General features: G+C 36.8%; 1 pseudogene; it reads left to right on the top strand.

The window, feature by feature from the left end:
- Positions 1-11,419: 11,419 nt before the first annotated feature.
- Positions 11,420-12,086, top strand: LOC122127438 (annotated as a pseudogene).
- Positions 12,087-21,303: the final 9,217 nt, after the last annotated feature.

Genomic DNA, 21,303 nt, shown 5'->3' with positions numbered 1-21,303 from the left:
GAACCTCCATACTACTTTCCAAAGTGGTTGAACAAGTCTACACTCCCACCAACAATGCAGTAAAGATCCCTTCAGCCCACATCCCCTCCAACATCTGTTGTTATTTGAGTTCTTGATTTTAGCAATTCTAACTGGGGTGAGGTGTTATATCCATGTTGTTTTGATTTGCACTTCCTTTATGGCTTGGGAAAGTGAGCATTTCTTCATGTGTCTATTGGCCATCCTTCTTTCTTCTTCAGAGAAGTGTCTCTTTAAGACTTTAGCTCACTTATTTATTGAGCAGTTGTTCCATTGAGGATTTGTTGTTGGGGGATTTAATTTTTTGCGTTCCAGGTATATTTTAGATATATTTTAGAACCTTGACCATTGTATGGCTAGTGAAGATCTTCTCCCAATCCGTGGGTTTTCTATTGATCTTGATAGCTATGTCCTTTGCCATTAAGAAGCTCTGGAATTTCATGCAATGCCATTAGTCCAACCTTTCCTTGATTTGTTGTGTTTCTGGGTCTCTTTTAAGGAAATTTCAGCCTGTGCCAAGGAGACCTAAGGTTTCTCTTATTCCATCCTCTAATGTTTTCAGAGTGTCTCCTTTGACTCTGAGGTTTTTGATCCATTTGGAGTTGATTCTGGTGAAGGGTGATATATTAGGATGTAGCTTTTGTTTTCTACAAGTTGTTAACCAATTTTGCCAGCACCATTAACTGAAGAGGCTGTCTTTCTTCCATCCTAATTTTTAGATTCCTTATCGAAGATTAGATGGCTATAGGGCAGTGGGTCCAGTTCTGGCTTGTCCGTTCTATTCCATTGGTCCTGAGTTCTGTTCTTGTGTCACTACCAAGCTTTTTTGTTTAATATGGCTTTGTAGTAGAGTTTGCAATTTGGCATTGATATTCCTCCAACACAGTTCTTTCTGTTAAGGATCATTTTTGCTATTCGGTGTCTTTAATTGTTCCATATGAATTTTTGGATTGACTCTTCTATTTCCTTGAATAATAAGGCTAGAATATTCATAGGCAATACTTTGGAAAGTATTGCCATTTTCACAACGTTGATCCTTCTAATCCAGGATCATGGGAGTTTTTTCCACTTCCTAAGTTCTGTTTTGATTTCCTTTTTCAGGTTTTTAAATTTTTCATCATTGTGATCCTTCACTTCTGTGGTTAAGTTAATTCCTAGGTGAAGTGCCCAGATCTAAGATGCCCCCTTGCAGACTAACAGAGAGCAAGATCAATGCACACCCCAAAGAGTCGTTTATTGCAAGCTCGAGCTTGGTTCTCTGCACACTCGGTAACTGGTGACGCTAAGAGTTCCTGAGTACAAAATTAGCACTGCTTTTATAGTATCAAACAATCAAGTTTAGGGGGTTTCACACAAGTGAGTTCACAAGTTCAGGGGGTTTCCAAACAAGCAAGTTCACAATTTCAGGGGGTTTAAGTCCACCCTGATGGCACTTCCCTTTTTCTGATGGAACACTTAGGCAACTGCTCTGTTCCTTAAGGGTGGGCAGGGATGGTGGCAATCTGCGGTTTTTTGAGAACTGTTCCACTTTTGAAGTTATTCTGAGGGCAGCACAGCTACAGGTTGTTGGGCTTAATCTTAAAATGCAGTTTCTGTAGCTCTTCATTCCATCCTCTTCTAGAGCATCGGGAACCAATCATGGTCCCCTGATTGGCACAGTCTTTTATATTTACAGTTTGGTATTGGGATCTTAGAACTAAGAGATGGACTGCACTGATCTCTTTTTTCACAAGGTCCAATTGTGAGTAAAAAAATAACAGTACCAAAGGTCCTTATATATTTTTTTTTAACATTTTAAGATGTCCTTTTTTATTTATTTTTTATCAAAAGGATACCAATTTTTTTCTCAATTTTTCCCCCAAGGCTTTCTTTAGTACTCTCCTCTTCTTTACAATTCCTTGAGCTTCTTTGTGGCTAGAGTGTAAAACTGCCCATTTTTTCCTGTTGCTTGTGGAACCAAGTTATCTCAGAACAGCCTCAAAACACCACTGAGATGGAGAATTTTGCTAGATTTTAAGGCTAAGAGCAGAGCTGTGTCTTATTCCTTTTACTACCTGCATTGATAACACACTCAGATTACCATACCAGAGCCAACTAGGCTGTGACTATAGAGTGGATTTCCAGTCACTATGCACTGAAGTGCCTATGGCAAGCAAGCCGGTGATATCCTTTCCCCAAATATCCACTGTGGGAATAGAGAGGGTTTTTGGATATCACCCAAAAGAATGTCCCACAAGATCTTAGTTTTAGCAGCTTTTAACCTGGTTGTGTTTCAGGTGATTGAACCTGGAAGGAGTTCAGACTACTTTTCCATGGTGGAGGTGGTCTGAGTGATGATATAGATTTCTTCCAGGTGACTGTCAGCTGGTCTTCAAACTTTACCCATTAGGGTGTGTAGCTACAGCAGCAGGTCTCTCAGTGGCTCCAAGGGACTGTCACAGCTGATGCTGGGCTGCAAATTCCTACACAGACTGGTTAAGGATACATTGCATAGACTTGGCAGGCTTTGGCCCCGTTGGATTTTAAGACCGTTTAGACAATAGCCCAGGATAGTTTACCAAAATGACAATTTTTTTTTTACTAACCATATATTTTTGTAAACAAACACAAAAGGTTTATTCTTGTAACCATCTCCAAAAGATGCAGTCTCAACACTTGGACACCTGTTAACACTATTCTTAATGCCTATTTTTTTAATTATTATTTTATATATTATGCCTCATTTTTCCAAAACTGATTCTGGACTCTTGATCTTAAAAAGTGATTGATAGTCGAAGGTCTATATTCTGTGACTTCTTCAAGCTGACTTTAGGGGCATTGATCCTACCTAGCCAGGAACACATAACCTTAGCCTATTTTACAAAGAGGTTAACAGGGTTAGATATCATTAAGAACAATATTTTAACTTTTGACAAATGCACAAACTTTTTCTTCAGCTACAGCAGTCTCCGGCTACAGCAGTGTAGCTTGTTTAGCACTCTATTTTGTAAAAGCATCTTTTGGATGGCTTAGGAATGTGATCTCTAGTGAACCTAAAAATGCCTAAGTTACCTGTGCCGGCCCTCAGACAGATGCTAATAGAAACACACTCTAAGGTTTAAAAACGTTTTCTGAGCAGATGAATATTATGTAGCTGGTGTCAGCTCAATTACTGCCAATTAGGGCGTTTGGCACATACTTGGGTCGGGATTTAAACTATCCCCCACATTTTACAACCCTAGCTTTTTACTACTATCATTGATGACTGACAAGTTCCTGGCACTTACAAGGCAGTCATGAATATTAGACATGCTTACAACCTATCTTCCCATGATCTCCTGGCTCTGAGCAGTTTTTGAAGAGCCCCACACAAATGACTCTATAATATGACATTTCTGGCATCCAAGCAGTGGCTTACTGCCTCTGGATGCTCCACCATTGCTTTTGTCCCAGGAATGTCTTCTCCACACTGGGAAAAATGCCTCATTGGCATTTCCCTTAGCTGGTCGCTGGACTTGGAACTCGGGGCCTGAGTGCTCTCCCTCAGCTCTCCAGCTGAAGTCTAGCATTCTGCCACTTTGAGTCCCAAAGCAACTCTGCTTACACTTTCAGCACTCTGCTGGATGAGTAGAGGTGACAGTCTTAGAGGGACCTCTTTCTGTCTGGGCTGGCTTTGAACCAGTTTGCAGATCTATGAGTCTCATAAAAGGCCACTTTACTCCAATTAAAAGCAATAAGGTGGTCAACATAGAAGTAGCTTTTAAGCATGCTCTTACCTAAAACTTATTAAGAGCCAAAGCTACATCTGAGAAATTTGTACGAATCCTCTGTGCTTTGCTCTGGGCTTGCTGGAAACTGTTAAAAAAAATCTATAAGAACAAACTTGAATAGCAATTATTTTGGTAATCCTAAATTTTTGTGCAATTTGAGGCAAATGTTAAGAACAATTTTACTTTTAAACTTTATATCCAAAAATCCATTCCTAATTTTTAAGCTTCTTATTATTCTCTTTTAATATTTTATACTTCAGTATTTATTTGCGTTTTGAAAAGATACTTTAAAATCTTAAGGCAAAGTGTCATTCATTGTCTCTTATCTGATTGTTTTAAAACAGATACACATTGAAAACTTTTAAACTTACATAACAATTTTTCCTTAATTGAAGAATTACAATTACTGTCACTGTACCAAGAAGCTAGGCTTAACACCTTTATAACTTTTAAAAGCATCCTAATTGTAGAACATCATTAAAAGCAAGTCACATTATACAAATAAACTTTTTTAGCCCTCTTTTTAAGGCCTTATTAATTTTAATTTTAATACATCCAAGGGGCAGTTTTAGCAATACAAATCAGATCACTACATAAGTAATTTTTATCATCATGTTTTTCAATGTCTATGTGCAAGGAATAAGGACAGAACAAAGATGGGCCACTCGGCATCTCCTAAGGAATAGGCACGCACCCAATCCGGCTCTCTAGGGTTAGATTCACTGAATTTGTGCCAAATTTCCATCTTTTATCATGCATGGACTCTTCCCTGCACCTGTCCCACCATCTGTGGACTCCCCCGAGGGTCTGTCCCACCATGCATGACCAGCTGAACTGAACTTCTACCTGCTCACCCTCACCCCTAAAGGTAGATCATCTGTTGGCTTCTAAGTTTTTCCCTTTTCTTTTCTTTTTCCTTTTCTTGGTTCTTAAATAAAATACAGTTTTAGACAGACAGAACAGGTAACATTTTTTGACAGTGTAAAACTAACCTTTATATTTAAATTTATAGTATTTATCCCCAAATTTTTGCCAAGGGAACTAAATCCCAACAGCCAATGCATTTTAAAATATTAGGTTTTTAAATACCAGATTTTCTAATTTTTAAGTTAAAGAATTTCTAAAAAGCCATTTAAAACAATATAAAAGTACTTTAAAATTTTGGTAATGTCCAAACCTCATAACATTTTACATTTTAAATTTTAACTCACCTAATTGTTACAGAATGCTGACAATTTTTATTTTGAACATGTTCACAAACACATACAGAACACTCACACAGATCTTAAAGCACACAAAAATCAAAATCAGTTGTATGTATATTTTTAATTTTTAAACAAAAAATTAAGACAATTTTTCTTTTAAACTAAGTACCTTTGTTGAGCTTCATTTTCCCAGAGCATGCTTGTTTAGCAAGGCAATTTACCAATGGATATTTTTAATGCCTTCTGTTTGAGGAGGGCTGGGGGAGGGGGTTGCATGAAACTAAACTGGCCTGATTTTTTTATCCAATTTTAGACAAGAGCACTTTTTAAATTTTTACATTGTCAGGACTAGTTTAAAAGTCCAAACCAGGCACATAGCCTTCCACACCCTCCCCACTGGCAGACTCCACAAGGAGAAAATGTGGCCTGAGGCGTCAAGGGAACCAACTTTCCACGCCTCATAGGAAGGGGGGCATAGCACGTCTGTGACTGAGCCCAGCTAGGGGCTGGAACTTTTATTCCCCCAGAAATGTTCAAATAAATAACAAAAACACAAATAACACAAAAACCAAGTATCCCCACTTAAAACTGGTACCAATTCTAAAACAGAACTACACAACAACCAAAAGCTGAGTTGGGGACTAATGGGCCCCCAGTTCATCCTTATCAGAACTCTGCACCATTCTCACTCAGCAAGCTGAATCCAGAGTCTGGTGAGTGAGCTGGCCACCTTCACCAAGAACTTCCCCACCTCAGAAAACAGAACAGAAACCACTCCAAAGTAAACAAGACAGACAAGTGGCCACAAAGACAAAATCAGGTCTCAGTGAATGGGGTGACATCTCACCATTACTCACAAGTGGGACTCAAATCCATTTACCATGGGATTTGAATCCCCTCTACTCACCTCCGGAGGATTTTTCATTTAGATTCCTGCAAACGTGACACATGGGCCTTCCAAGGAGGAGGAGAATTCCCAGTCATCTTGGAGCAAGGGAAAGAAGTCTCTAGTGGCCATCCCTTCAGACTGACAGATTCTCCCACATGCTCAGACCTCCCTGGGCCAAGGCCTGAGGCTAAAATCTTGCTGGGGACACTTGCAGGTAGTCAGTGGCAGTTTCTTCCTGAATATGGTTGATAAATTGAAGGTGCCAAATCAGAACGACAAACAAAACACTCAACAGAAAGACACAAATAAAGAAAAAGACACATACTGAGGGTTGTAAATTGCCAACCAGAAAGTGCCAGACGTAGATGGAATATTCTCCAAAAAATGTCCACATGAAAGTGCCAGACTACAGATGGAAAATTTCCACAAAAATGTTGCACTAAACAGCAATTCACCCAGATGGGGACTGGGGAATTCTCTCACAGACCCCATGGCAGCCCTATATTGCGTCCTACAAGACTCTTTGCCAACCAGAATACAGATCCCGCGGGAAACCAGAATTACAGGTACAGAACCTGCAGGCAACCAAAAATAGAGAACGGTAATGACTCAAATTACTGGCCAGCATTTTCACGACTCCATGCTTTGGGGTCTGGGTGAGTTTATGGGGAGGGCATCCCGGATGAGCCCCCAGATGAAGTGCCCAGATTTTGGATGCCCCCTAACAGACCACCAGAGACGATGATCAATGCAAACAGCAAAGAGTCGTTTATTGCAAGCTCGAGCTTGGTCCTCTGCACACTAGGTAACCGGTGGCGCTAAGAGGCCCTGAGCACAAAATTAACACAACTTTTATAGTATCAAACAATAAAGGTAAGGAGGTCTCCACACAAGCAAGTTCAGAGGGTTTCCACACAAGCAAGTTCACAAGATCAAGGAGATTAGGTCCACCCTGATGGCACTACCCTTTTTCTGATGGAACAATTAGGCAACTGTTCTATTCCTTAAGGATGGGAAGGATTGGTGGCAACCTGTGGTTTTTTGAGAACTGTTCCTCTTTTGAGGTTATTCTAAGGGAAGCACAACTACAGGTTGGTGGGGTTAATCTTAAAATGGGGTTACTGTAGCTCTTTACTAGGTATTTTATTTTTTGTAGAGCCATTACGAATGGAGTTGCTTTCCTGATTTCAGCCATGCTTTTCTTATTGTTGGCATACAGAAAAGCCATGGATTTTAGAGGGTTAATTTTATACCCTGGTACTTTGCCAAAGTTTTGAATCAATGATTAAATTGAGAGTGGAGTCCGTGGGATTCTTTAAATACAAGATCATGTCATCTGCAAAGAGGGAGAGTTTTACTTCATCTTTCCCCATTTGGATCCCTTTTAGGTTTGCATCTTGTCTTATTGCCGAAGATAGGTATTCTAATACTAAATTGAAGATAAGTAAAGAGACTGGACATACTTGTCTGATTTCTGAGTTAAGAGGAAATGGCTTTAGTTTTTCATCATTAAGTATAATGCTGGCTGTAGATTTGTCATATATAGCCTTTATTGTATTGAGGCAGGTTCTCTGGATTCCTAATTTTTCCAGAACCTTCATTGTAAACGGGTATTGGTTCTTGTTAAATGCTTTTTCTGCATCTATTGTGATAACCATGTGGTTCTTATTCTTGCTCTTGTTGATGTAATGAATTATATTAATTAATTTGCATCCCTGAAATTAATCCTGTTTGATCATGATGAATGATTATTTGGATGAATAGTTGAAGTCCATTGGCCTAAATTTTGTTGAGAACTTTTGCTTCAATGTTCTTGAAAGAAATGGGTCTATACTTCTCTTTCGTTGATGATTCTCTGCCTAGTTTTGGGATAAGGGTTATGATGGCTTCATAGAATGAATTCGGTAGTGAACTTTCTCTTTCAATTTCATTGAAGATTTGAAGGAGTATTGGTGTGAGCTCTGCTTTGTAGGCCTTGTAGAATTCCACTGTAAATCCATCTGATTCTGGGCTTTTCTTCGATGGGAGGTCTCTTATTGCTGTTTCTATTTCAATGCTTTATACGGACCTTTTAAGACGGTTCAACTGATCTTGGTTTAGTTTCAGCATGCAAATATTTGCTAGGAAATGGTCCATTTTTGCCAAGTTCTCAACCTTATTAGCATAAAGTTTTGAGAAGTATTCCCTTATAGTGTTCTGAATCTTGGTAGTTTCTTTGCTGAAGTTTCCATTCTCATCTCTGAATTTATTTATTTAGCTGTGTTCTATTCTTTTTCTATGTTTTGCTAAAGGTCTGTCTTTTTGTTAATCTTATCGAAGAATCAACTCTTTGTTGTGTTGATCCTTTGTATGTTTTTTTTTTTTAGATTCTAATTCGTTTAATTCTGATTTAATTTAATGATTTCTTTCCGACTACTGAATTGTGGTTTATCTTGCTGCTGTTTTTCAAGGAGGTTCAGATCTGTCTAAATTTTTGATTTTAGCTCTCTCCAATTTGTTGATATAGGAACTCAGAGCTATAAAATTGCCTCTGAGTACTGCCTTTGCTTTGTCCCAGAGGAGCTGGTAATTTGTATGTTCATTTTTGTTGAATATCATGACCATTTGAATTTCTTTCTAACCTCTTCTATGACCCACTGGTGATTCAACAGTGTGTTGTTCAGCATCCAAATGTTACAGAACTTTCTTTGGTGGCTTTTGGTGTTGAGTTCTAAATTTATTCCCTTGTGTTCTTAGTAATGCAAGGTATAACTTCAATATTTCTGAATTTGGACAGGTTTGCTTTGGACCTAAAATGTGGTCTCTTTTGGATAATGTTCTGTGTGCTGCTAAGAAAAACGTGGATTTGATGCTGCTGGGTGAAATATTAGGTAGATGTCTGTTAAATCTAGTTGTTTAGATTTGTGGTTTCTCTGTTGAATTTTTGCCAATTTGATATATGAAGTGGGGATAGGAGTGTGAATTAATTAATGTCTTTGGATCTATGTGAAAATTGACGGAATGTAGTGTTTCTTGTATAAATTTGGGTGCTCCGTGGTTTGGTGAATAGAGATGTAGAATTGTAATATCCTCCTGAAGGGGCTATCCCTTAATTAGTATGTAGCATTTTTTTATCTAGTCTCACTAATTTCAATTTGAAGTCTATTTCATGTGATATTAGGATTGCAATTCCCACCAGTTTATGGGAGCCATTTGCCTGGTAGATTTTGTTCCAGCCTTTCACATTCAAAATGTGTTTTTTTATGGACCAGTTCTGACTTCTGAAGGCAGAGATAGGATCTTGCTTTTTAATCCAACTAGACAGTCTATGTCACTTAATTGGAGAGTTAAGTCCAGAGTTAGGAATGAGCGGTGTTTGAGAGTTCCTGCAATGTTATCCACCTTTTGGGAGCTTCAGTGACTGGATTCTTCCTATGGTTGTTGGATTCTCAGTTTGGGTGCAGTTTCTTGGCCTTTATTGTGGTCTTGTTGATTTTCTATGTGTAGGCATCTTTAAGTATCTTTTATAGGGCTGGCTTGGTGGAGATATACTGTTTCAGTTTTTCTTTGCTATGGAAGGCTTTTATTTCACCTTCGGTTATGAAGGAGAGTTTAGTTGGTTACACTGTTCTTGATTGATAGTTGTCTTTAGATCATTGCAGGCTCTTCTTGCTTTAATTGTCTTGCTGCGACATCTGAGGTGATTCTAATTGGTTTCCCTTTATAAGTGGTTGACTTTTACTCCTTGACAGCTTTAAGGAACTTTTCCATTGTCTGAACTGATCCTGTGCGAATTATAATGTCATGGTGGGATATCCTATTCTTGTCTGGTCTATTTGGGGTTCTAAAAGCTTCTTGTATCTGAATAGGCCTATCTTTTTGCATGTTTGGGAAATTCTTTTCTAGGATCCTATGAACAAAATTTCCTAGAACATTAAGTTCTGTCTCTATTTGATCCTCCACACCCATTATCCTCAGATTAGGCCTTCAGATGGTGTCTTCCAAATGGTGAATAGATGTATCATATTTTTTGGATTTGTCTTGGATAGTTGTATGTTCTTTCTCTATAATAACCTGGCTGTCCTCACTCCCTCAGATTCGATGTTCTGCATGGTCTAACCTACTGTCAAGACTTTCTATTTTTTTTTCTTTCTTTTCCTTATAATTGGTTGGCATTGATGGCTTCAAATTCTTTGTTGGAACTTTGTTTATGATCTTGTATGAACTTTGTTACTTCCTTAATTTTGTGCTCAGTGTTTATTCTAAAATCACTTAGTTGATTGGTTATGGTTTCCTTGAACTCCCATTCCTTCTGTTGGGCTCCATTCAGCATTCCCTTTGTGATTTACCTGAATTCTTTCAGCTGTCTGTTTATAGGTTCCATGAAAACCTCTATTGATTTTTGTGTATTCTCATCCCCCTTTCACAATTCCTGTATAACTCTTTGATTAGCTTCCTCTCGTTCACACAATTCCTGTCTTTCTTTTTGACTGTTCTCAGCCTGCTCACACAATTCCTTTATTGCTCATTGACTCTTCTCAACCTGCTCACGCAATTCTTATATCACTCTTTGAGTAGTTCCTCATGCTCACGAGATTCCTGTATTGATCTTTGGTTGCCTCTTCTCTCTTCCTATTATGCTCATCCTGAGACTTTTGCAAGTTTTCAATCATTTCATTCACCTTGTTTAGCAGTAGTGTTTGTAGAGCTTTTTTGGAACTCTCCTCTGGATTATTCATTAACTGTTCTGTCACTTGATTATCATGAATGGGAGTTGAGATTCCCAGATTTGTCATTTTTCTTGTGTTTTCTGTCTTGTTCTGTCCATTTGGTATGAAATAACATTGTGTGCTAAAATAGTATTCCAAAGCAAGAATCAACCAGAGTCCTGTATTTGTACAGTCAAAATGGCTGCAGATAAAATGTAGTTCAACAAATACAATCTATTCAAACAAGTATGGATTAACTTTGAACAACAGAGAAGAATTTGGCAAACCAGAAATTATTAGGTTTAGGGAAATATGTGGGAGAAATAGGCTTAGATGTATGTGGAAAGGTAAAAGGAGAGTGAATTTAATCAAGTCCTAATTTCAGGGAAGGAAAAGTATTGGACAGAATGTTAAGAGAGAAATTAAAAAAAAAAAAAAAGAAAAAATGGAAAAAGAACAATTGAAATTTAAAAAGTGAAACTCAAAATTATGTAAATGGAAAGAAATCTTATTGAGAGAAGAAAAGGGTAGGATGAGAGGAGGGGAGGAACAGAAAGGAAATGTCAAAACCTAAAAAATAAAAATCCTTAAAATTAGTTACTTGAAAATTATATAGGTATAAAGAGATAATACTGCTATTAAAGAATGTAAGCCTAAGAGTTTGTGAATAGAGTAATAAATTTGTGGATTATGTGTGTACCTAATGGGGGATAACATATAATAATTGATGAAGGTTATATATCTGCAGCTGCACAGAACAGCAATTAAGGCATGCAAAAAAGAAAGAGAAAAAATGAAAAGAATAAAAAAGAGGGGGACGTAAGCTACATAAAATATAATTCACTCTTTCTTGTCTACTCTCCAGCCACCATGAGGGACAGAAGAGATGGTTTTAGAAGGAAAAGTTTCTACTCTTCCCATTTTTCAAGAGACCGTTCCCCCCATAAAAGGGAGCATCCATTTTTCAGAGTCACCTGGAGGTCGAAAGGACTCTCCACACAACAGATCTGGCTCCAGTTTCAGCAGCAGGGGTTACTCTCCAGGACAGAGCAGAGCATATTCATTCCACAAGTCTCAGCATAGTTGTGGTGCCTGAACTGTGGCCCTGGGCACTGTCCCTCAGCTCTTCAGCTCAAGGCTAGCGCTCTACCACTTGAGCCACAGCACCACTTCCAGTTTTTTTTTCTTTTTGCTTGTATGGTGCTGAGGAATCGAACACAGGGCCTCATGCATGCAAGGTAAGCACTCTGCCACTGAGCTACCTCCCCAGCCCTCTAGTCAGTCTTTGAAAACATCACAAGACACGTCACCTTCAAGGTCTTCAGCAGTTCCTTCATCAAAGGTTCATCGGCAACACTCCGAAACTTTCGGGATGGTTGTGAAAATGCTGATTGAAAAAGATCGTTCATTAGAACAGTCAATACAGTTGGCACTGAGGTAGAATTTACATGAAATAGGTGAGTATTGTGTTGAAGAATTGAAGCATTAAATTGCAGAGTATGATAATTCTGCTTAAGAGTTTGGAGAGCATTTTTAGAAGAATTAGTGTTTAGGTATAATAAACATTAAAAGAAATCTTTCTAGATATAACCACCCCCCCTCCTCCACCTGTGGAACTGTGTAAATCTTTAATATACAGGACTTTTGTGATGAAGAGCAATGTTTTATTTGGCCATATTTCCAATTCAGTCAAAGGTCTAAAATAGTCTTTGAAAGATACTTTAGCTATAATTTTTTTCTAAACATAAAGTCACTTAATTCATATTCCCCCAGCAACTCCCCGTCTCTCCCCCTCAAACGATGGTTAATTTGCTAAGATTTGGTAAAGCAATCCTGGAGACTAGCTCTTTGTACTTTCTATATTCTACTTTCTTCCATAACATATGCTGATTTGTTTGGTCATTTGAGTGTAATTTATAGGTAGAGATCATTCCACTTAAAATGATAGTCTTTTGCATTCTTGAAACAGAGATCGCCATGTGAAAACTGTACCATTTTGAGTTGTGAATTTTTTTTTTTTTGCTAACTCTTTTGTTAGTCCTTTAGCAAGTTGAGGATATCATCCTAATAAACAGTATCCTGGTATCTTAGTGTATATTTGCTTTCAGAACAGTTCTCATTCAGCAACAATACAACTTTCAAAATTCTAAATCATAACTTCAAATTTTTTTCTCAAAATAAATTACAGTGTTTTCTCTTAAAATACTCATGAATGTTTGGAGTACTGTAGTTGATCAAATCTTAAATATCATACAGTAAGAATAAAAGAAAGCAATTTCAGGTGGAAGATGAGTATTTTAAAAATGAAATTATTGCAATAACTTTCTGCAGAAAAACTCAGCAAATATAGGAGATTGGAGTTTAACATTTTCATAGACCCATACTGGTTTAAACCATTTTTCAAACTATTCTTTTATTAGTCTCTATAATATGAGTGTTTTGTTCTGCTGACTTTTTGGGGGGGTTGGGTTCGGTTATGGGGCCTGAACTCTGGGCGTGGACGCTGTCCCTCAGCTCTTCAGGTCAAGGCTAGTGCTCTACCACTTGAGCCACAGTGCCATTTCTGGCTTTTTTCTTTTTGCTTATGTGGTGATGAGGAATCAAACCCAGGGCCTCTGGCATGCAAGGCAATCGCTCTACCACTGAGCCACGTTCCCAGCCCCTGTTCTGCTGACTTTTAAATGTCTTAACCTTCAAAAATGTTCTTGAAAGAAACAATGGAGAATTAGTAAGTTAGCAAGCAATCTGTGTGTGTACCAGTCCCTCATGAGTGAGCCAACCAAATCATGAGTTAGTTAAGAATTTAACAGGGACCATTAGAATATTCCATTTATTTCCTGGCCATTTTCAGCAGTCCTGTGCATTGAACCAAAATAAAATTTTGTAGCATTAGTTAATACGGAAATTTTTAACAATTATATTTGTTATTACTGCCCAATTGCATTATACTCCCATTCTTTTTCCATTTCTACCATGTTTTCACTTCAATTCTGGCCTAATTCTATGCCCTTTATTGTTGCCTTCATCTAAAAGTACCTAAAGTTTACATTGAAAGTGGAAATAGCAATATAAATAATTTTAATGTAGCTTATGATGCGTGCTTCAAAATATGTGTTATATCATTTTACAAGTTTTGATGAAAGCAATTTAAGTTTTCTAAGACCACCTTAATTTTCCTGTCTTTGAAATCTAACTTCTTAACTTTTCCATCATTTATAAACTATAAGCCCAATAAAAGTTCCATATGTTATCTGCTATTCTTCAGTGTAAATAGTGATGTGTTGCTCACTTTAGAAAGATCAAGACATCATTGATGTTGATTTTATTTTATCCTCTCAGTGTTTTTTTCCTTAAATATTCTGTTCCCAGAATTCAGTTCCTTTAATCAAGATTTTATTACAAGTAAAATTTGAGACACTACCATAGGCAGAGGAGTTATTCACTTTATTGAAATTATTAAGTGTTTACTAACATATATTTCAGTACAGGCACAAGCATTTAAAGCTGTTATAGCTTGCCATTGGCAGCATTCTGATAAACTTGTCAGTGTTTAACAGCAAAATGCTCTTATTTGAAGATTCTTGTTTTTGATTAATGCCCAAATGATGTGACAAAACTTTTATTGTCTTACCATAAAATTTTCATGACCAACAGGGAAAATAGATATTGTAAAGCTTTTTGTGAATTAAAAAAAAAATACAAAATAAAGCAACCAACTTTAAATAAAAAATATATAATTTCACTGTATTGCTATAGTAAATATTATTCTATGTGTATTACTTTTTTAAAAAAATGAACACTATTTGGCATCTAATTTGAATTAATTACCCCCTTCTTTATCAGAAGGTCCTCAACTTGAACGTTATCCAACTACACAATATTTTCATAATATATTTGCCATTATTTTGAACAAAACCCAAAATTTTAGTATTGTCACATAGTAAAACAGAAAATAGTTTAATTCTCTGGAAACTCCTAACTTTTAAAACTGAATAATTGTTAAGAGGACAGAATATATGTGTTCTTCAAAATTACTACAAATACTAACTACTCATTTTCAAATTCTGAACCAGAATTTTGACATTCAAATTTTGAAAGTCTCTGGTACACAGACATACAGAGACATTCAAAACAGTACTTATTTGCATCTTATTTAATTCTGCTATAGCTGCAGTTTCAATGGGGGTTTGAGGAATCAACAGAAAATATAGCCACATTCTGGTAGAGGATAAAACTAGGATGTGTAATAATTAATTCCTCAAGAATAAGCTATTATTTCTATGACCATCAATCCCAAGCTTTTATGCCACAAAGTCATCCTAGCCCAACAATTTCCCACTTGTAAGGTGCACCTTAAAATTCCCTTAATTCACATCATGAATAGCTTATCACTATTGCAAAAATATACTACACTTCTGCTAATGTGATGCCCTTCCTATTGTGGAAAGAACACTACACTAAACTTTGCTGCAACATTTCCCTCCCAGTGTATTCTTGAAATCAGAACACTTGCAAATATTATTTATATTTATATTTTTATCTATCATAGATAGTCAGGAGACTAAGATCAGAAGATTATGGTTCAAAGCCCACCCAGGGAGGAAGGGTCCTTAGATTCTCATCTCTAATAAGCTGCTCAGAAAAAGCCAGACAAAAGTGTCACTGAGGTTGAGTGGTAGGGCGCAAGCCTTGAGCAAAAATCGGCTCAGAAAGAGTGGCCAGCTCCAGTGTTAAAGACTGAGGACAAACCAAAAAACAAAATAAAAACAAACCGCAACCCTGGCATTTTTCTCATTGTATACAGAGGCACGTAATTAAGGAAATTTCTTCCTGTATTACAAATAGAGAGATGAACCAAGACGTCAAACAATTACTCTCTTCATACCTTGTTTACCAAAGCCTCAAAAAATTGCTTTTTCTAAATTTATAAATTAATTTCATGCATTTGTTTCCAACTCTGTCTAGATTATTCACAGTATCATTTTATACATGCATTATCTATTAACTAATTTCTAATTATACATCGATTGAAAGAATATTTTAAGCAAATAGAATGCCAGAATCATTTTTGAATTTGTCAATTAAACCCTCTACTTAAAAATAATTTTGTAGTATCCTATAGAATACAAAATTACAAAGACAAATTATTTATTTTAAATCTAAATTCTAATTTAGCAAGATCTACAAAGTCTTACATTAGATGAACTTTGCTATTTCTCCAGGCTTAAACTTTTGTAATCCTTCATCATTTCTTTGGAATCCAACAGAAGGATGCTTACTTTTTCAAAGTTTTTATTGGGAATCATGAGCCATTTTGCATCTAGGAATGTTCTGTAATGAAGAGAGCATTAAAAACACAACTGAGGATTATAAGTGACTTGCATTCCAATAGGAAACGACTTCTCAAAACATAATGACAAAAATTAACCCAAACTTCCAACTGTGTATCCCTTTCTTTTTGTTTGGTGTTTCGTGGAGATAAAATTATACTATCTGGCCCAGGGAAGGCATCGCTATGAAATTATACTCTCTAATCTCGTGTCTTAGTCTGAGTGCTAGAATTCCAGGCTTGTATCACATTGCCTTGGCATAGTTTGTTGGTTTATTTAATCTACAGACTAGCAACTCTGAACTTCTCTGACTGCTCAAACTGTTTATGTACTATTTTCAAAGATGTGCTAACATTTAACACAGGATATGAACATTTTCAGATGCACATGCAGGGGTCTCTGATTCATTCTTCCATGGATCCAATCCCTTTAATAATGATTACTTGACCTTCTTACTATCTCTGGTTCCTACCTATGTAATATTCTCAAACTTTTTGAAGAAATTTCACTTGAGGACTTTCTAATATTAAAAATTATCACTTGATCTAGTTTTACTCAGGATATATTTTACTTTTTTAACTTTTCTACACGTTCCAAGAGTTGTTTCATTTGTGTAGGTTTGTTTGCATATATAAGTGCCTCTGTGTGTATGTGTATGTTTGTATGTATATATGCAAAAGCCTCAGCAACCTTATTCAGCAATCTTGCTCATGACTAGTATTATATCACTTGAGCTCACACATATAATTCTAGCTACTCAGGAGGATGAGATCTGAGGATTGCAATTCAAATCTAGCGTGAGTAGGAAAGAAAGGTTCTGAGTCACTTATCTCTAATTAACCACCAGAAAACTGGAAGTGGCGCTGTGGCTCAAGTGGTAGAGCAATAGGCTTGAGCTGAAGAGCGGACAGACATTGCCCACGCCCACAGTTCAAGCCCTGCTACGACCATCAAAAGAAAGAAAGAAAGAAAGAAAGAAAGAAAAAAGAAAGAAAGAAAGAAAGAAAGAAAGAAGGAAGGAAGGAAGGAAGGAAGGAAGGAAGGAAGGAAGGAAGGAAGGAAGGAAGGAAGGAAAGAAAGAAAGAAAGAAAGAAAGAAAGAAAGAAAGAAAGAAAGAAAGAAAGAAAGAAAGAAAGAAAGAAAGAAGGAAGGAAGGAAGGAAGGAAGGAAGGAAGGAAGGAAGGAAGGAAAGAAAGAAAGAAAGAAAGAAAGAAAGAAAGAAAGAAAGAAAGAAAGAAAGAAAGAAAGAAAGAAAGAAAGAAAGAAAGAAAGAAAGAAAGAAAGGAAATAAGAAATGAGATCTTAGCCACTAGTTCATTGCTAGTATAATTTCTTCACTCTCAACATGGACTTTTTTTCCAGTTAAGTACATGCTCTTATATCTAACTTTCTTTGGAACCAGAACTATTCTTCCATTCTACGTTTTACAAATTTGTGTGATTAGCAACCATGATTTAGAGCTAGAAGATGAAAGAGAGTGGCCTCATCCTTCATGTTCCACTTAGTATTAATGCTTTCTCTATGTCATTCCCATAGATCTACATATTGGCATTGGCTTTATTGTTTCAAAGTTGCTTTATTTACAGAGTTTTCTCTAGTATATTGAACCAATGTACTTAAACACAGAACTTATCTTTCTCCTATTATTCCTATTGTTTCTTCTATTGTTAACTTATGTACACTTGGGAAATAATGCACAACACACACACTCACAAAAAAAAATTCTGAGAATCTTCTTCCCAGTTAAATTTAAGTTACATAGAACTTATGAAATTTGAACTTAATGTACTCTTGGATAACGGTTTCTTTCATGTTTTTATTGTAAAAATAGTTTAGAGGGCTTAGAGTAAGGTATGAGTACATTTCCTATTGAGCATTGTTACATTCTCTTTTGTTTTTCCTGTGGCATACCTTCTATCCCCATCTACCCAAATCTCCCCTCCCCTCCTCAAGTTGTAAAGTTCATTTTCTACATAGTATATAGTTCATCTCATTGTTACAATAGGCCATCCTGTATCTTTGTTTCATCATTTTGTTATTTCCCTTCGCCTCCCCACATTAGAAAAATGTATATACAAGATGCAGGGCACCTTCATTAAATCCAATGAAAACAGGGGTTATACCATGGGGGAAGAACATAGAAGACAAACCAAAAATCACATAGTACATTTTAGATACATTAAAAACTAGAGCAAGTAAAATACAGTAAGTTGTGTCACTATCTTGGGGTTCATTTCACTTAACATCATCTTATATGGCCATATGTACATAGATAATGTTTTTATAAGCCATTTAAATTCCATATTTTGTCTTTGCTAATTTGTCCGTGAAACACGTGTCACCTCATGTCCAAAGATGTCTTTGTGCTATTTCAATGAAGCCAGAAAACATTCATTTTAACTCGAGCAGCGCCATAGATTGTTACTGGAAATAAGTGGAAGGAATTGTTACTGAAAGTGGAAACTGATCCCAAGAGAGGAATTGAACATGGAGAAATGACAAAATTCAAGTTAATTTATGTGTTCCTTTTTACTGAGCAGGAAAAGAATCCAAGTCTTGAAGGAAACTCTGTCCCTGACTTTTTCGAGTGTGTTATTTACTCATATAAATCATGTCTATAAAATTGTAGTTGAGAGTTTAAAAAAAAACAAACAATGTGCCATTTGAAGGCCAGCATAGAAAAAAAGGAAATAACTTAGTTTAAAAAGTGTTCTTCTGGGATGGTGGGTCAGTGGTAGAGCGCTTGCCTTGCATGCCTGAGGCCCTGGGTTTGATTCCTCAGCTCCACATAAGCAAAAAAGAAAAAACCGGAAGTGGCGCTGTGGCTCAAGTTGTAGAGCACTAGCCTTGAGATAAAGAGCTGAGGGACAATGTCCAGGCCCAGAGTTCCGGCCCCACTACCAGAACAACAACAAAAAAAAACGTGTTCTGCTGTAAAGAAACAAAGACATGGAGGTTTTAAAGTGTCTTATGCATGGATATTTCCCTCCTGAGATGATTTTCCTGTTGCAGGAGTCAGTTATCCATTCCTTTAGTCTGGTCCTGAGTTCTCCATCCTAATAAGGATTCCAAAAAGTCAGGATCCATTGAGTATGATCAGCAAAAGAAGTCTCTTCTCAAACCAATGCTTTAAGGATGGTCCCAAAGAAATATGTGTGGTTCTTTTGCTTGTTTATTTGTTTGTTTGTTTAGTTTGTGCTTGTTCTGGGGTTTGAACTCAGATGCTAGACCATGTCCCTGAATAATTGTCTTCCTTGTCCAACTTCCCCCAAAGCTAGTATTCCATTGCTTGAGCCAAAACTCCACTTCTGGCTTTCTTGGTGTTTAATTTCAGTTAAGAATTTGACAGACTCTCCTGCCTGGGTTGGCTTTGAAATGAGAAAGTCAAAAAGCCAAGTGACATAAGATTTCTGTTTTGAACCAAGAAATACTAGAAGAAGTTTATTATAAAGCTAATATTTGACAATTTTTAAAAGAAGAAAATATGTCCAGCAAAGAAGCCACAACAAATAACTCAGCAAAAGTAGGTACACCAAATCATTTTGGAATTATTTTTTCTTCTTGGGAAGAAAACTATTGACTTCATAGTTCCTTTTGGGGAAACTTAAAGTCATATTTGCATTTTTTTTTGTTGGCCATGGGGCTTGAACTCTGATCCTGGGCTCTGTCCCTCAACTCTTCAGCTCCAACTGAGCACTCTACCACTTTAGGTACAGCACCACTACCAGGTTTCTGGTGATTAACAGAAGATAAGAGTCTCATGAACTTTCCGGACCAGGCTGGCTTTGAACTGCAATCCTCTGGTCTCAACCTCCTTGAGTAGCTAGGATTACATGCGTGAACCAACAGCACCCAGCTCATTTTTGCATTTATGTACAATTCATGGTACTATGTAGACAAAGAATGGAAATTTGAATCAAATGATGTGACATTCAGAAAAATTGAGGTAGCAATAAACATGTCCTTCTTTTCCATGTTGTTACATTAATGACTCATGTGCTTTGCAACTCTTACATTAGCATCTTCTACTTTCTGAGTATGTGGACTTAGTATCACAAATTGTTCACAGAGAAATATAGAAAAGTGAGATTTTTAGAAGGCAAAGATCAGGTATGAAAGAACAGCACAGAAGGAGATACAACTTATCACACAGGGATTAAGAACTAGCCAAGGAGATTTAGAATGCTAAAGGCAATGAGGAATAAGCCTACTTGATTACTAGTTCTTCAATAACCAAAAATGGTTCCCTCTAACAGTCACAGGTATACCTTAGTTATTATTATTATTATTATTATCCTTTATTCCTTCCATTTGGAGTTATTCTTTCTCTTCAGTCACAGCGGATAATTAGCCTCTGTATTTTTGGTGCTATGACTGAGCAAAAAGATTACAAATCTTACTTAGACTACCTGTCTCATTGTGATTAGCAGTGACCACTGAAATGCCTGGAAGCCTTGAATTTTCAGTATTAATCTTCACTTGATATCTAAGCACATTCCTGGCATTAATTGCCATGACCTATTAACAAAACAATTTTTTCAACACTGTATTCTAATATGGGTAAAGTACATGAATTAAGGACTATTGGCACGTATCAGTATGGAAGGAGCAATTATATTTTCCAAGTATGGGTTCTTTATTTCGCATTTACTAACTGTCTTTTTGCTAGTCCTGGCACTTGAACTGAGGGCCAGGGAACTGTTCCTGAGGAGTTTTTGTTTTGTTTTGTTTTGCTCAAGGCTAGCACTCTACCACGTGAGGCACAGCACTACTTCCTGTGTTTCTTTTTCTGTTTATTTGGTACTGAGGAATTGATTCCAGGCATTCATGCATGGTAGGCAATAACTGTACCATGAAGCCACATTCCCAGAGACTTAATGACTTTCTTAAGATAGCATTAATTTTTCATTCCTTTACTATGTATTATAATTTAGGCTAGGTGGTAGAAAGGGAAGTGGAAATCAATACTAAGTCCAATAAGGCTGGCATTCCTGTCACATCACTAAGCAAGTACAGTGTTAAGACCTGCAGGACTCATAGGGCTGTTACATGTGGCATTATTATGTAAAACACCTTAACAGTCATCTCCAACATCCGTAACATTCTGCTTCCACTTTCAAGGTCAAGAGCCAAATATCTAAGCCTTTTTATTGATTGTTTTTCCTAGGAAGGAAGAAGGAGGATGTGGAAGGAGATGCTGGGAAAATATGTATATTGGCTCCCTGCCCACATTTTTTGGATTTTTAAAAAGTGTTACTGATGAACGCCCATTTACATCTAATTGACTATACTATCTGCACAAGATGCAGATAAATGAATGCATTTGTTCTGGTGGATAGTCACATATATTAACAAAATCCATTTCTGGATAAAAAAGATACTAGGCAAGAAAGTATAAAGTACTGACTATAAAATGGTTTCTTC

The sequence above is a fragment of the Dipodomys spectabilis genome, unplaced genomic scaffold (genome assembly GCF_019054845.1).
Source record: "Dipodomys spectabilis isolate Male_0828 unplaced genomic scaffold, ASM1905484v1 ptg000301l, whole genome shotgun sequence".
Classification (NCBI taxonomy): Eukaryota; Metazoa; Chordata; class Mammalia; order Rodentia; family Heteromyidae; genus Dipodomys; species Dipodomys spectabilis.
This window is presented reverse-complemented; position numbering and strand designations above follow the sequence as displayed.